Source organism: Monodon monoceros, unplaced genomic scaffold, assembly GCF_005190385.1.
Source record: "Monodon monoceros isolate NGI ecotype Baffin Bay Population unplaced genomic scaffold, NGI_Narwhal_1 Super_Scaffold_3, whole genome shotgun sequence".
NCBI classification, from domain to species: Eukaryota; Metazoa; Chordata; class Mammalia; order Artiodactyla; family Monodontidae; genus Monodon; species Monodon monoceros.
The window spans coordinates 83,543,420-83,559,708 of record NW_021703780.1 but is presented as its reverse complement, the minus strand read 5'-3'; the positions used below and the strand labels follow the sequence as shown (position 1 = coordinate 83,559,708).

General features: G+C 42.2%; 1 protein-coding gene across 4 annotated transcripts in view; it reads left to right on the top strand.

The window, feature by feature from the left end:
* FOXP1 (forkhead box P1) overlaps positions 1–16,289 on the top strand; it is a 598,636-nt gene that overhangs the window by 211,117 nt on the left and 371,230 nt on the right. For 3 of the 4 annotated variants that reach the window (XM_029241878.1, XM_029241872.1, XM_029241871.1), the window contains one exon: positions 7,511–7,606. The exons of the other annotated variant lie outside the window; for it this stretch is intronic. The gene's annotated coding sequence lies outside the window, so the exon portion shown is untranslated. The remainder of the gene's footprint in view (positions 1–7,510; positions 7,607–16,289) is intronic. 4 annotated transcript variants of the gene reach the window in all.

The following is a 16,289-nucleotide window of genomic DNA, read 5'->3' as shown; positions in this document are numbered from 1 at the left end:
GAAGAGGAAAATGAAATGGCACTAGTTATCATGTGACAGTCCCAAACAATGTGTTACTTTGGTTCGGGCCACTGAGGTTTGATCACAGTGAAGCATAGCACCTCCTCTTTTTGCTAGCTGCTCATCAACACCCTTGTTCCCCCAGAGATCAGAAGAACGATAATCCTCAGAGGGCCTTGATTTTTGCATGTCATGAGGAAGATGTCTTTCATTTCATTCCCATCTGAAAGCCCATCTTCCTCTGGGGTTAGGCAGGGTGATTTGTTGATGAGCCAGCTGTGGCTTGCATTTGTTCCACTGTAAGATGGAATAGTCTACCCCGAGTGCGAGTGTGACTACATACAGATTGGCTTTCCCATGGTGGGACCTCGCTGCGTTCTGCAGTTGGCTCTCCCTTTCTCTTTTCCTCCTGGAGTTGACAAGTTTGGAGAAAAGAGTTTCCCGGTGGTGAGAACCAACAAAATCTCTCCCACTTGTCGTTGTTGTGGGCTTACAGACAACCCTTGGGCGAATGGTTATGTGTTAAGGAGAAAGCTGGAGTTGCTTTTAAGGCTTAAGTTTTTTGTGTACTCATCTCAGTTTATTTCTCTCCAGAAGATACCATGGGAAATTTAAGTGGAGGAAAACATATTAATAAAGCGTTGACGATGCCTATTTTTATTTTTTTCTTTGAAAAAAGATGTTTCTTCCCCACTGTCTTCTTGACCCCAGTGGTTCTCAAGAAGGAAGCTGGAATCTTCATCTAGTCCTCAGTCTTCCTTCCTCTATCCTTTTAGCTCAGTACAGAGGCACAGTGAGAAGCTGAGCAGGGCCAGTGGAGATGTGTAGTTGAGCTGGAGGCTGGAAAGATCTCCAGTGGCCTTTTAAGGGCCAAGTGCAGGTTTTGATCTCTTTCCCTGCGAGTACTGGGGAGCCATTGAAAGTATGCAGGCGGGGAGTGAGAGGTGAGTGCAGGGTGAGTATGCGTGCGTGTGTGTGTGTGTGTGTGTGTGTGTGTGTGTGTCTGAGTCTGAGACAGAGATTGACCGAGAGAAAGAAAACAGTGATGAATGATGACTGCCTTTGTCGTGTGCTTTTTGGCCGGTGGGGAAGAGCCCTCCACAGGAGAGAGTGAATGTGGAGACAGCGTAGCACCTTTTTCCTCGCTGACATGAGAGGTCTCCTCCCTCTTTCTGCTCAGAAGTTACTTGTCAATCGGGAGCTCACCATCCCCCCTTCAAAGCAGGGTAGTGCATTGGGGTAAATATTTATGAAATGGCAAGCTTCCTTCATCAACATGTATTTTGTGTTTAAGGAGCCAATGACTCAGAATTGTTTTAAGTTATTGAAAGACAAAGTTATTGTGTGCCATCACGGAAGAAGGAAAGAGGAGAGAAAGTGCAGTTTTTGGATCAGGCAACTGATTTACAGCTATAATCTACAAACGATCAAATGCTTTCAGCAAGATTGTTTTGTTTTTTTTTGAAGGCTTAAAGTATAAAAATTTAATTTATTTATAGAATCTCATTAGAGGACTTTTTAAAAGTAAGGTGAACTCTTCAGTTGCTTCGAGGAATGTTAATTGAGTGCGTGAGATGCTATAACACCATGTTTGGGAAATGAGAGATGACACGAATGTCTGCTCTCAAGACACTCCTGTTCTGAGAAAGAGGCAATCAAAAGCCATTAATAAATGAGTGTCAATAAATGTACAGCGAATGTCTTCTTCTTTTTGAAGTTCAGATAGCTTTTTCAGATTCTATAACCGATATTTGAGAAATTGCTTTGTTTTAGAGAATCAAAAACACAAAAAAACTGTGAAGAAAAATAGCAGCTAATCCCATTTCCTCCAAGGCAAACTCTCTGTCCATTTTCTTTTCTTTTTCTTTTTTTGATGCATATGTTTAAGAGTGTACTTTAGCTATGATTTTTCTATCTTATTTCATGTCCCATCATAACCAGCGTCTGTACGCATTTCCCTATTCCTGGAGTTATTTTTAATGGCTACAAACTATTCCTTTGTCAGACTGGGCTATCATTGACTTGCTTTTTTTCTGTTGGGATTGACATTTTAGGTAAAACAAATTCATACAATTTATCCATTTTGTGTCTCAAACCATCTTGTGTACTTCACTGTTGTAATAAAACATGAATGGGGAACTGAGATTTTTTTAAAAAAAGCATTTCTCTGTCTGTATTACGTCTGTGAGCTTTACCACCCGCCCCAAAAAAGTGAACTAAAACCTTGTTACAACAACTTTACATTCTTGGGAGAATGACGGGAGAATATATTTGATGCGTTTCTTCTGGCATATTCTGTCTTTGGACACATAGCTCCCACTCTGGAATTGGTTGATAAAGAGCGTCCTCCAGATCCAAGAAAGCTGTTTGGTTCTAATATGGGGAGACTTTGTACTTGATTTTGAAACTTCTAGAGGTTGTCATTTTTTGCTTCTAGCATTCAGTCCTCCAGTGACATTTTAAATCTACACATTATTTATTTTGCTTTACTTTTTTTTTAAGAAGTATTTATTATAAGGTCACTTTAAGGTGACTGTTGCCTCGATTACCTTAAGACGGGGACTTGATTGTGCTGGCTGAGAAAAACCATCAGCTTTTTCTTTTCGTTGCAGTGATACTATTTCCCATTATTTAACACATGAGAAATCATAATGTGTTATGTGTCGGTATGTAAAACCCCCAATCAATTTTCTAAGGCAGAAGGTAGCAAATGATGGTGGTGATCATTTTGTAACATATAAAAATACCGAATTCACTATATTGTTGTACACCCGAAACTAATATAATAAGTCAATTATACTTCCCAAAAACGGGGGGAGGGATGAAATTAAAAAAAAAAAAAAAGTTGGCAACTTATGGCCCTGGGGCCAAATCCAGCTCACTACCTGTTTTTGTAAATAAAGTTTTATCAGAACACAGCGCCCATTTGTTTATTTATCCCCTTTAGTTGCTTTCCTGCTGCAGTGGCAGAGTGGCGTAGTTGCCGCAGAGAACTTACAGCTGCAAAAGCTGCAGCATCTAAAATATTCACCGTCTGGCCGTTTACAGAAAAAGGTTGCCAACCCTTGTTCTAAAATATGACCAAAGTATAGTAAAATGCCTTATATATAGTTAACAACCATTGCATTAAGAATGTAAAAATGTCTAAAACATTGATTTCTCAACAATTAATATGCTCTCAACATGCATTTTTTTTTTGAAATGTGGCTTTCTTTTTTTTTTTCTTTCTTTTTTATCACCAAGAACATCCGCGACACATCCCCTTTGTTGCTGGCTTTTCAAAACCTCTACAGAAGTTTCTGACATTCTGCCGATTGTATTGTAACTTGACACTTTCTCCTCATGCTTTTAATTGAAAACGTTGTATTACATTTTAGAGCATGTCATGGACTTTTTTCTTTTATAAGCAACGAGCAAAAACGTTTGACTTAGAAATAAGCATTTCCTGCAAAATCTGGGTATTAAAAGCCAAGAGGCAGTCAACTAAGAAAATGTCCACTGGATCTGCATTCCCTGGCGTTGGCTCGTATTTAACTTCTTAGAGGCTCAATGTTGTCATCCGTAAAATGGAAATCGGACCGCCTCACAGGGCCATGTGAAGATAAAGTAAGGAAAGATACACCTGACATGTTTTGGGAACACATTAGCTGCCTGCTCCCTTTCTTCTTTCTACCCTTAGGTTAATTAGAGGAGCAAACAATCACAACTATAACGTATCTTCAGGGATTTTTCCAAATTTGCAACTCTATGTGTGGTGTTTCCGAAATTCAAGTATAAGTTTGGAACCGGGTGGAAATTAGAAAGGTCTGTGTATTCGGGTAAGAGATACAAACTGGCAAATGTAATAAGCATTCCTGAGTCTCAGAGGCTTAACTTAGTGCAGGTATGCTTGTGAGGCACCTCCGTCTGGTGGCTGGTGGGGAACAAGTGTGGTGGTCTGCTCCGTGTGGTATTTCAGAGACCTTGGCTTATTCCACCCAGTGACTCCACCATCTTGTAGGACTTGGAGTTCTGCCCTGGACCTCTGGGCTCACAACCAAGGGAAGAGAGAGGGCATTAGGGATGGGTCAGAGGCTCCTGGGTCAGGATGAAAGTAACATAGCAACTTCCATCTGTTTGGCCATAACTCAGCCGCAAGGACCCACCTAACTGGAAATACATCCCAGCTGTGTACACCCAGGAAGAAGGAAGAGATCTGATGAACATTCAGTGAGTCTCTGCCACAGACTGACCACATCTTCTTGGGTTATTACGGAGGATGCATGCTTCCCAGGCATAAAAGGCACAAAGATGCCAGTTATCTGAGAGCCTGTCTTTAACGGTTACCCACGTAAATAACATTTGGAGACAGTAATGCTGGGTAGAGACAGTTAATCTGTATACGTGTTTAAATATATTTTAAAAATTAGCCTGTGATCTGAATCTGCTTCCCACATGTTGTGTGCCATTTACATACTTTGGCATTCTAAAATCACAGATCTATCACAGAGTAAGTTTAGAGATAGATACTTAAGAAATGTTGCATTCAGTGACATTTTCATTACCAAAGTGGTCTACGTGGACTCAGATTTATTTTGCTACCCTATAAAAGCAGAAGTCATACACAGTATTGAGTGGAATTTTTATCCACGAGGGCAGATAGGACATTTGTTGAAATGCTGCCATTGTTATTTGATTCAAAGTGCACATCTTACAATGAACCACATCAGGCCCATTTTCAATTTTTTAATACCTCTCATGGATCTAAGCACACCTTTTTTAAGTTATTCATTTTAAATTATGATTATATGAATATTTTAGGATTATAATCACCATTAAATGAAGGACAAAATTTATCATACCAAAATAGAAATTTAATTTAAAGTAGAAAGAACTTGATTGCAAGGTTTAGCAGACTAGAAACAAGACGTAAAGAGGATATTAAAGAACATTTTTAAAAAGACCCTCAGTAGTACAGATTTACAATAGATTTGGAAAAAACACAGTTGCGTTCAGTGATGTTTGTGGAGATCATATTTGAGACAGTCTCATCAAAGATCAAACTTCTGTAAGATTGAAAAAGCACACTAAAGCAAACAAGCCTTTTGGTCATTCCATGGAAAAACTAACTTCAAAAGAAATCTTCATTCAGTACCATAAAGTTGGTGAAGTTTATTTGAGATATAAGTTGCTCTTGACCTGAAGGTGATCCTGTGGCTTTTTGGTCAAGAGTCAAGATTGTATATGGCCATAGGTGATTAAAAATATCCCTTTCACTTTTTCTTGGTATTCACAGCATTTCCTACTACCTGTCACTTTGTCCTTGACGAAATTTGAGACTGAAAACGAGTTGACAAGGATGATTTTCCAATCAGTTGTTCCTCATTTTTTCTCGGGTACTCCTTTGTTATATTCGAGTTCAGATTTACTATTCATGAGCCACATTTTAATCAGTGACCATATCCGACAAATGGAAGCTAAGCGCTGGTTAGTATGTTGAAAATAAACACGAGGGCTCTCATTAATGTCGCTGTCTGAATAATTAGTTGAGCATCGTGTACCGAGCAGCGGCGAAGGCAAGCTGGCTTTTCACTGGAACGACAGGCTGACAGCCACGTCCTGGAGTGTGGTCATTAGTGTGTCCCACCATCAATGTCATGTTACTGTGTCAAATTAGTTAGTGTCCCCTTAGGAGAGATGCCGGACCTACAAATTATCCTCCCACACCCCTGGAAACCGTGTTTGCGAACCCTGCGATCAAGTGTGGGCAAATTATTAACAAGGCTCATAAATTAACTAGTTTACAGGCTTATAACATTTTACAAGTAGATAATAAAGGGTAGAAAAGTTTTCCAATTGCTTTGCCCTGATGTGAGGGCTGTGATCTGCCGACGTTTCCTGGAGGAGCCCACAGCTGATAGGTTTTCAAGAGGAGCGAGCATACACATGGAGTGTCAGAACGAATGTTTGGAAAATGTAGCCTCTGAAGGGAAGCCAGTGTAAATCCATTGGAAACAATATAATTAACTTCGTTATCTCATTGCTCTGAGAAGTCCGTGACAAGGGTCCTCTTTCTTGTGGTGGCCGTTGCTCATTAATGAGGTCACCAATTAAGTTTGAACTTTGCCAACTGAAATTACCTGGAAAAATATTTTTGATGCATTCTTATCGTGCTCTTAAGCTGCCTTGTTGAAGGAGAATAACGCTAACACAGCATGTTAAACTCATATGGGAATGACGATTCTTAGGCCGTGATGTATTTGACAAGCAGTTTACACTCACATCGATACCTGATACCTAGAAAACAGAGTGTGGACCAATCTGTCCTGAGTTTATCTCCTATCAAGAAAAGGCACCCACTGGGAGCAGCACCACTTAACAGTCTGCTGAGCCCCGGTAGACAGACAGCCCACGTAGTTTCCGGAGATACACGACTATTCAAATCATAAAACTTCATACATCTCTTTTTTGGTTTCAACTTCTCTGTCTGATTAGATTAGAATACATGTGCATTCATGGAGTGTTGTCTGAGTTTACTTTTGCAAGGGAACAGCACACACACAGGGAAGAGGTCGTGCTTTTTGTTCATCCTGTAGTTGCATTTCCCTACCTCACAGCGGGTCCCTTCTGTCATCTTCAGGGCTGTACAGGTGTCATTATCATCTCAAGGATCTAAGCAGAAAAGGCCTGGCATGTAAAACCTTGCTACTGACTGCTATTCACAAAAACTTGCTGAAACTGCTTGAGGATGAGCTGACTTGTCTGTCAGCAACTTCAACTTACTTGGCATTGTATTTGGTAAATACTCATAACCCAACTAAGCCGTGAAAACGCATAGCCTCAGCACACATGAGCACATGCACAGGCTGACTGTTTGCATGAGAGGGCTGTTTCACAGCCTCCTTCTGCATTTGAAATGCAATGGAAAAAGAACTGTAACCTTTGGGGAGTAAGATTTTGTGTTTGCCTGGCAGGTGAGATAGCTTGTCTTTTCTTTTTTTTTTTAATAAGGTGATGATGTGTGTGTGTGTGTGTGTGCGTGTGTGTGTGTGCGTGCGTATACATTTGCGTGTGTATTTCCTCCGGTCGCTTGTACTGAATGCACTGAGAGAGACTGAAGACCAAAACCCAAAGGAAAATCTTCAATGGGACGCAGGGATCATCTTACCCATATTTCTCAGAATGAGATAACATTGTAATTCCTAGAAGTTATCCTCAAAAATAAGAACTGTTGGAAGTTAAAGGAACCAAACTTCCTATGTGAATGACAGTGGCTTCAAGAGTAGCAGTTTTACTTGACTCTGTAACATCTTTGTGCTATAATTCTATAACACTGAACTCAAATTATGAGCTACATGGAATGCTGATTCTAGAAGGGAAAGGACAAAATAGATACACAGATACATGATTATATATTGGATGTAAAAGCACGGTGTCAATAAGGAAGACCTAAGGCTTACGTGAATGTGTTACTTTTGAGGCAACACAGTTTGCCGCTTCTCTTAACCTCTTCTGTTCTTTTTACTTTCAGTGTCTCTCTGTGTGTTGCAGTCCTGTGGCATTATGCATGCCCCCAACCAGTGACCTCCAGACTTTTTATGGCTGTGAGACACGTTAAAAGTTCAGGGTGAGTGGCAAACAACACTTATATTGTGTACCGATTAAAAGTTGCCATCCACCTTTGCAGGTGACACGATACTGGATATATTAATCCCTCAGAAGATAATGGAATGCCCCATGATCAAGCATGAGTTCCAAAGCCAGCAGGAATAGGTTTATTGCCTTCCACGATAGGTTTATGGCTTTTCGGAGCAGGATTTGTAACTTGCATCATATCTGTGGAAGGGTGATCTAATGAAGGGTTGGTAAACTTTGTCTCTAAAGGGCCAGATGGTAAATATTATTAACCTCATGGACCACAGAGTCTCTTTTGTAACTAGTCAACTCTGCTGATGTAGTGCAAAAGTAGCCGCAGACTATCGGTAAACAAATGGGCGTGACTGCATCCAATAAAACTTTAGTTGCAGAAACAGGTCGTGGGCCATACTTGGCCTAAAGGCCATAGTTTGTGGGCCCTGATCTTATGCATCAAAGGGGAACAGATGACCTGGAATCAGGATACCTCACCAGGTAGCAGTCCCTCTGTTATTGAGCAAACCATTTATCAAGAAGAAAGGGGAATAAAAAAAATAATGCCCTTTCTACTGAGGCAGGAGTAGGCTGTATTTGTAAGGATGAAACAAGATATAATGTACAGGAAAGCACTTTGAAAATCTCGAAACTCCTTACAAATGTAATGGATGCCACATACCATTATTATGGTTCACCTAGTGGAATATACCTTCTTCACCCTTTTAATCACATTGGGTTTTCATGAGCTAAATGAGTGTGAGGGAAAGCTCTTTTATTTTCTAAGTCATGTGGTTTGGCTGTATGTTCCTTCTATTTTATAGTTGATGGACAAGCTGTTGAAATGCCTCTTTGGTATCAAATACGGATGAAGGGCTATGCGGATAGATTATGGCAGGCTAAAGATCAAATGCCGATAGAGAGCTATTAAATTTCCTTGAATCATCAGATTCTGCGAGTGTTTTCAGATCTTCCACCTTTAAAATAGGCCCTAATAAATAATAGTGCTTCGGATGTCTACAAGTGTGTTTGAAATTCACAAGCCTTGCATGTCAAAACATAGAGACAGGTTCAGCAAATATGCTTCCCTGGACTAGTGGTACTAATTAAGGAAAGTCATACTTAAACAAACAGCTTGGTGAATAGAGGGGTAATCAGAATCTCCATTCATGAATTCCTAGTTTTTGTTTTCTGTTTTCTGACAAAAAATAGTAGGCTAGTCTTTAGATATGTTTTCATGTCTTTCTATCATTTAAGAATTGTTTTCCAGTAACAGAGATGCACCTATGTGATGTTAAAAAAATTAGTTGTGTGTTCTCTCATAAAAGATGTCTGGGGGAGAGCAGTTTGCGCTTTCTGTCTTTATGCTCTGCTTGCCTGTTTAGGTGTTGCTTCATTTTCACGGTCACATGATGGCTGCTGGCTCTCCAGCCACTGCTTCTACATCCTGAAAGGAAGAGGCAAAAGTACAAGGAACAAAAAGAGTAGTCCTCCCAGCTGAGGAAGTCCTCTTTAAAGAACTTGCCCTGAAGTCTTGCTCAGTGGCTTCTATTTACATCCTTTTAGCCACCCCTAATATAAGGGCATCTGGGAATTGGATCCTTAGACTTGAGAAATTTGTTGTCCCAGGTAAATTCCAGGTTCTAGTAGTAATGAAGAAAAGGTGTATGGTCACTGAGCAGCAATCGTGGTTACTTATATGAAATCATGCTCTCAGTTTTTCTTCCATGTCGTAATTTTTATTTATTTTGATGAATGCCTTCTTTCTTTGATTGATTTGTGTGTATAATGTCTTATTTGAATTTTACATGTTTGAATTTCAGCTTATTCAATTCTCAGCAGAGATACATAACTCAGTAAATATTTTAGGACCATAATATTCTTACTAGAAGTGCCGTGGCAAATCTGAGAAAGAAATTTCTGTCTCATGAGAACCATCAACCAAAATTTAAACTCCCAGGGCTTCCCTGGTGGCGCAGTGGTTGGGAGTCCGCCTGCCGGTGCAGGGGACACGGGTTCGAGCCCTGGTCCGGGAGGATCCCACGTGCCGCGGAGCAACTAGGCCCGTGCGCCACAGCTGCTGAGCCTGAGCTCTGCAGCCTTCGAGCCACGGCTACTGAGGCCCGCGTGCCTGGAGCCCGTGCTCTGCGGCAGGAGGGGCCGCCGCAGTGAGGAGCCCGCACACAGCGATGAGGACCCAACGCAGCCATAAATAAATAAATTAATTAATTAATTAAAAAAAATTTAAACTCCCAAATTTTCGAATGGATTTTCTCTCCTCTGGATGGGAGATTTTGTTAAAGCCTTAGTCCTAGCATGAGGTCCTAGGACATACAGGCCTGCACCCAACTGTGTTGTTCCCAGTGTGTGTGAGGGCTGCCACGGATGGCTTTGAACTATCCCTCAGAGACTGGACAGTGCTGCCTACTCTGCATCTCTGCTTTGCTCTTCCCCATGTGTCTGCTGAAAGCTTACTTTGGAGGGTGGAGGAGACAAGTAAGCCACTCCTGTCCAGTTTCTCTCTTCCAGATTGGCCTGTACTTTATTCTCGGGAAAATTACCATCCCACAGAAGAGGCTTCCCTTTCCTTCATAATATTGTCTCTGCCTATACCAGCCTGCGATAGATGCTCATGAAACATGGTAGCTGATGCATTCACAGACATTTCTTGAATGCCTGCTGTAGCTGTAGGATAGCAATGTGGGTAAGAGTGTCTGCATTGAAGTTAAATCAGCCTAGGTTCACATTCCACCATTTCCATTTACTGGTTGAGTGCCACTGCGTCAGTCACTTAACCTTTCTGGGCCATGACCTCCTCATCAGGGAAATGGGGATACAAATAGGAGCTGGATTCCTATAAAGAATTACTGAGATGATGCTTGTAAAGAGCTTAGCACAGCTCCTGGTAGGTAATAAATGCCAGCATTGTGCCATGCGCCCTGGGTGATGTGCTGGAAATCCCAGTCTGAGGAGTTTTTACCGTCCTCTGGCTGGTCCACTGGCCATTACTGTACTGGTAGACAATGTATATTTCACAGTCCATTGCTTCTCGCCTGGTATTCTGTTGGAAGTTTAAGTAAAGCCCTGGGAGGTGGCTTTGATGCCCGTCTCCAAGGACTCTGCAGGCACGTATACAGCTGGACAGCCCGGCTAACAGAACTTAGATCTCTGGGTCCCATTTTGACGCTTTCCCCTGAGAGGCAAGCAGTTCTTTCTTTATTCCGTTTTTTGACTTACTCAGATGATGGGCCCGCCCAGCAAGCAGAATTCACTAACTGCTTTCAGGTTGGTATTGCTGAGGATAATCTGAAACTCAGTAGGGTTTCACTCATGCAGGCTGATGCTACATGAGGTCGGTCTTGCCCGGCCTCATCCCAGTCCCTGCCTTTGTGCTGAGTCTGCAAAGCAGCCCCTGGTCCCCACACGTCTTCTTGGGACTGGCCCTCAAAGAACAGTGTCGTATGCACAGAGAAGCTGCCGCATGAGTGTGGCAGAGATCATCACCTGTGCCCATGGACGGCCCAGTTGGCGACGTGTCCCAGAGATTGAGAAGCGTTGGCGACCACTTGACCGTGGCTCTCTGTTGATTAGTTGACCCTGTGGAAGTAGTGGCTTGCAGGAGTGGCTCTTACGTTATCAAGAGACTCTTGGAAACTAAATTTTTGCTCTGTGGTTTCAAGTATTTCATTTAGACACTGTTACTGTGCTCAGATGCCTTAAAAATCTTCCTTGCCCCTGGACCATGCGATTCTCTGCCCGGAACAATTTTTGTGCTTCACAGAGCTAACCCCTTCTCATCCTTCATTATTCAGTTCAAATATCACCTTCTTGGGGTGGGCTTCCCTGACTACCCCCATGAAAGATGATTTCCCTCTTCCCCCTTCTCACCCTCAGCCACCCAAGCCTCTTGTCTGTTTTACTTACTACAACTCTGTCACCTTCTGAATATACCTGTTAACCAGGTAATAAGCAAGAGGCAGATCTGTCTGAATCAGTGTTGCTTCTTCATGGCTGACAGTGCCCAGTGAATAGTAGGCAGGCTGTCAGTCAGTATTTGCTGAAGCAGTCAGAGGACATTTGGGATTTCCCTGTGAATTTCTATATTTCATGGTACAAAGAGGACTGCATCTGGGTGAGAGAGTAAGAAAAGAAAGGAAACCATACACGTCACCTTTATTATAGGAATAGAATCCTGCCCTTGGGTTTTCTCTGGAAAGCTTCCTCTCTACCTTGTACAAGTCTTTGATACTCTGTGTGTCCCATCTGGAAAGGATTATACATCATCACCTTCCCCATGAAGACAGAATCATTTGCCTTTTGGTTCTAAAGCTTATGGTGGGTGGTATAAGTTCATTAAGGATGTTGGATTCCAAGCCCAAATCCCAGCACTCTCATTCCCTGAGCTCTTTGTTCTTGGACAAATTACTTCCTCTCTTTGGTCCTCAGTTTACTTACCTGAGGCAGGGGAAATAGCATGACCTAATAAATAAGCTCGTAGTGTTCGTGCAAGGGTTAAATGAGATGCTATGTGTACAGTGCTTTGCACAGGTTCTGGACCAGAGTAACAATGCTGTTCATTCAGGAAGATCAACAGAAGGGTATTGGGAACCACACTGACAAAACTCATAACGTCCTTTCTTGTGATCTTCATTTTAAAGGGGGTAAAGATGGCGAAGAACCTGGATTCCCTATTAGATTCGCTCATTTCATGCACTGAATTACCTTTAAAAAGTGGAAAATGAGCGAGCAGTGGGATGACCTGTTTTATATTTGTTGTTAGCATGTCGACTGTTGGATGTGAGGGATCTGTTTCAGATAAGGCCAGTGATAAACCTCAAATGCTGGGATGGCTCAGTGTTTGGAGCCCAACCCACATGCAAAAACACCTTTGGAATTTGGAGTTGAAGGTCCTGCACTGTCCTTACGCTGCCTGGCTGGGGAGATGTTTCATCCTTAAGTAATCAGAGCTCATTTGATCTCCTGCCTCACAATAGACCATGTCTTAAGTTGCCTGGAAATTCTAATTTTAAAAAAATTGGGGACTTCCTGGTGGTCCAGCGGTTAGGACTCTGCACTGCCAATGCAGGGGGCCCGAGTTCGATCCCTGGTCAAAGAACTAGATCCTGCATGCATGCCACAACTAAAAAAAAAAGAAGATCCCACAGATGGCAACAAAGATCCTGCGTGTCGCAACTAAAGACCCAGCGTGGCCAAATAAATAAATAAATATTTTTTAAAAAATTGTACCCTTAAAAAAAAAAATTGTACCCTTGATGTATTGGTCCTGAAAATTTACATATCTCTTTTTTGAAAGGAAATTCAAGTCTGTATGGATTGAACGGAGGTGGATGTAAATATCTTTCATTGTGAGCTTTTATTTTTTTCACCTGCTTAAGGTAGAGGATCTGTTCTGGTTGCTATGTTGTGTTAGTTGGGGCCTGGTTGAGCTGTGCCGTTTGTTGTGCATTTGCTGTGTGAAAGCCCAGGCACAGAGAGGGATTTGTCTCTCTCTATCCCACAGCTTTTGGTGGTAAAAGATGACCTATATCAAGTCACATACTCTCATTGACATGATTTATGGAAGAGCTAGGGTTATCTAAGAAATTTAAAGAGCCGATAGGGGCTTCCCTGATGGCGCAGTGGTTAAGAATCCGCCTGCCAATGCAGGGGACACGGGTTGGAGCCCTGGCTCGGGAAGATCCCTCATGCCGCGGAGCAATTAAGCCCGTGCGCCACAACTACTGAGCCTGCGCTCTAGAGCCCGCACGCCACAGCTACTGAAGCCCGCGCGCCTAGAGCCCGTGTTCCGCAACAAGAGAAGCCACCGCAATGAGAAGCCTGCGCACCGCACCGTAAGAGTAGACCCCGCTCACCGCAACTAGAGAAAGCCCGTGCGCAGCAACGAAGACCCAACACAGCCAAAAATAAATAAATAAAAAATAAAAGCCATTAATTTTTGTTGATTTATAATTTGTCCCTCTCAGCTTAATAAAAATAAAAGAGCATGAGTAAAATACAGTTTAGGGCATCACATTTGGTTCCTAATATCCTTTTTAGAAGCAAAAAAGCTAAAGTTCAATGAGCAGGAGTTAAGTGAAGCAAACGATTCAGGAAAAACCTTTATTAGACTCATAACAGCCCTTGGAGTGGCAAAGACCCAGCTTTTCTTCCATCTATAAAAAACATGCAACACCCTTGTCTCCAAATACCATTTCAGAAACGAAAACAATAATCACGGAAGGGGAAACAGATCCGTGTAATGCGAGACTTGATTTGTGTCGTTTACACGGGAAGCCTGACAACCTGGATCACCACCCATGCAGCCGTCTTCTCAGTATCCTGATGCCTGAGCATCAGCAGGAAAGATCAGGAGCGTTCCAAGGGGTTTTCTCTGATGTTTTGAAATGTTGCTGCATTCAGTGTGCCTCTCAGGGCCAGGTGAGTCTGGTTATGATGTGCTGGGGCTTGAATCTCACATTGCCGCTTCTTATGGACCGTCAGTCAACCTTTATTTACCCTGGGTGTTCACATCAAGAGAGGCCGTCTTTGTCCATTTCTGCCCCAGATCATTTGTTACTGGTGACACAAATCTATTCCTTCACTTCCAGCCCACTTCTTAAGCATGATAATTTTTTTTTAATTCTACTAGAATAAAGCATGCATATGGTTTTCTATAGTTGTATATGCCTAGAAGAACTTGTATTTCATGTTATCACCAATCCTCGTGTGTGCAGTTTCCCCCTTCTCCCTTGCAAGTAATGGGAGAGAAGAGTAGACTTTTTAAAACTCATGCAAAACCTAATCCTGAGAAATTCCAAAAACCAGCGGTGAAGAGAAACAGTCTAGTTGTGAAAAGTCTTCCCTGTAATAGCTGCCTTTAGTGGGAGTTTACATATTAGCTCACAAAACTCTGTGAGATGGGTGTGATTCTAAAAAGTCCATTTTACAGGTGAGGAAGCTGAGGCCTAGTGAGGTGAAATGATTCCCTCAAACTTCTCTGCTCATTAGAAGTAGAGCTGGGATTCAAACCCAGCCACTCTTCCTCTGGTGCCATGGCTCCTAACCACCGCACCATATTGTTTTCACCATGTCAGCATCTTGCTAGGGTGTTGATTTGCAAGCATGGTTTTGTTTGAACATACATTTTTCACTTTGGGGCTGCTTGTATGTTGCGTGTTGAGACTTTATACTTCAGTGCCATCTAACCAGCTCTGTTTGATCTTAGTAGCCTTTTTCAAATGCTTTAATTCTTTTTGCTAGTACAAGAGCTTTGGGAAATAAAAGTTAAGTCCCGATGTGATTCAGAACAAGGACAGCCACTTAAATTGGCGTTCTTCGGTCTCTAGTTGGATGTGCCTGTTAAGACATTTTCTCTAGATCTTGGAGTCATTTTTCTCTGGTACATTATTCTAATTAACCTCATCTCTGCAGCCCTCATTTTAGTTCGTGTTAGCCTCTGACTACCCAACGATTGAATTGTTCCACTCAATCACCTGTGTGGAAAAGTGTGGCAGGCGAGAGGGTCCCCTTCCCGAAGCAGCAGTCCTGTACCTGGGGCATTTTCCCAGCAAGCAGGTTTAGTTCTTGAGATGCATTCACCTGGAAGGCTTTTTATTTACCAAAGTGAAGGTCTGGGTACTTACAGGTAACACTGGGTAGCAAAGTTAGAAGATCTTTGGTTCCTTGGTCAATAGAATTCCAGATTCATAAGCTGTATGCCAAGGACTTTGACATTCAAAAATAACAGATAATAGGTTTTTAAAAAAACATAGTAAAATATTAGGCTTGAAAAAAATATAGAAAAGCCAGTCACAAAAGACCAACGAATAAGCAGTTTTTACTCCAGGGGTTGGAATTGTCTGTATGTCCTTGTTGACACAAACAGCAGACCATTTTTAATGTGTCTGTGCCTTCAGATACTGAGCCCACCATTTGTTAGGCCTCTTGGGTAACTTGGGACCAGTTTAGGCATAAAGAGGAATTAAGTGGCTCATGATGCTGGAAACGTGGCTGGTAGAATGAGCTTCAGGAGCATCTGGAGTGGGGGGTTCAGATCTCGCTGTTAAGTCTTGGTCTCAAGTCTCGTGCAGTGCTCTGTGTTGGATTCCTTCATGGAGTCGTTGACCAGTTTGTCGCAACATAACCATTCTTCACTCTGCTTTTGTAGCAACTCCAGCAGAAAGGAATCTTTGTTTATAAGTTCTAGCAGCTCTCACAGAATTTGGATCTTCCTGGTTCTGTGATTGGTCCCTTGTGTGCCATGTGCCTATCACTGAAACAGTTTCTGGGGTTGGAGCAAGGCTGGGTTGGCGGGGAGGTGTGAAGCAGTGGGTAGCCTGGCGTGGGTCACATGCTAGTCTCAAGAGAGGTGAATGACCTTTGACCTGCACAAGACAATGGAAAGTGGGTGAAAGGAGTGTTTGTTTCAGAAGACAGGGACAGAATTTTCGGAAGGTAGAGTGCGCATATATATCCTATAAGGCACTGTACTTTTTCTTTTTTTTTTTTTTTTGAAGCACAGGCACCTTTTAATTTTGCAGTAATTTCAAAGTTACAGAGAAGTTGCAAGAGTAGTCAAGGAACTCCCCAAAAGGATCCCTTTGCTTAGATTCAACATTTTGCTCCTTGGCTTTATCACGTCTTATCGACCTACCTATATAATACACATACACACATATGTC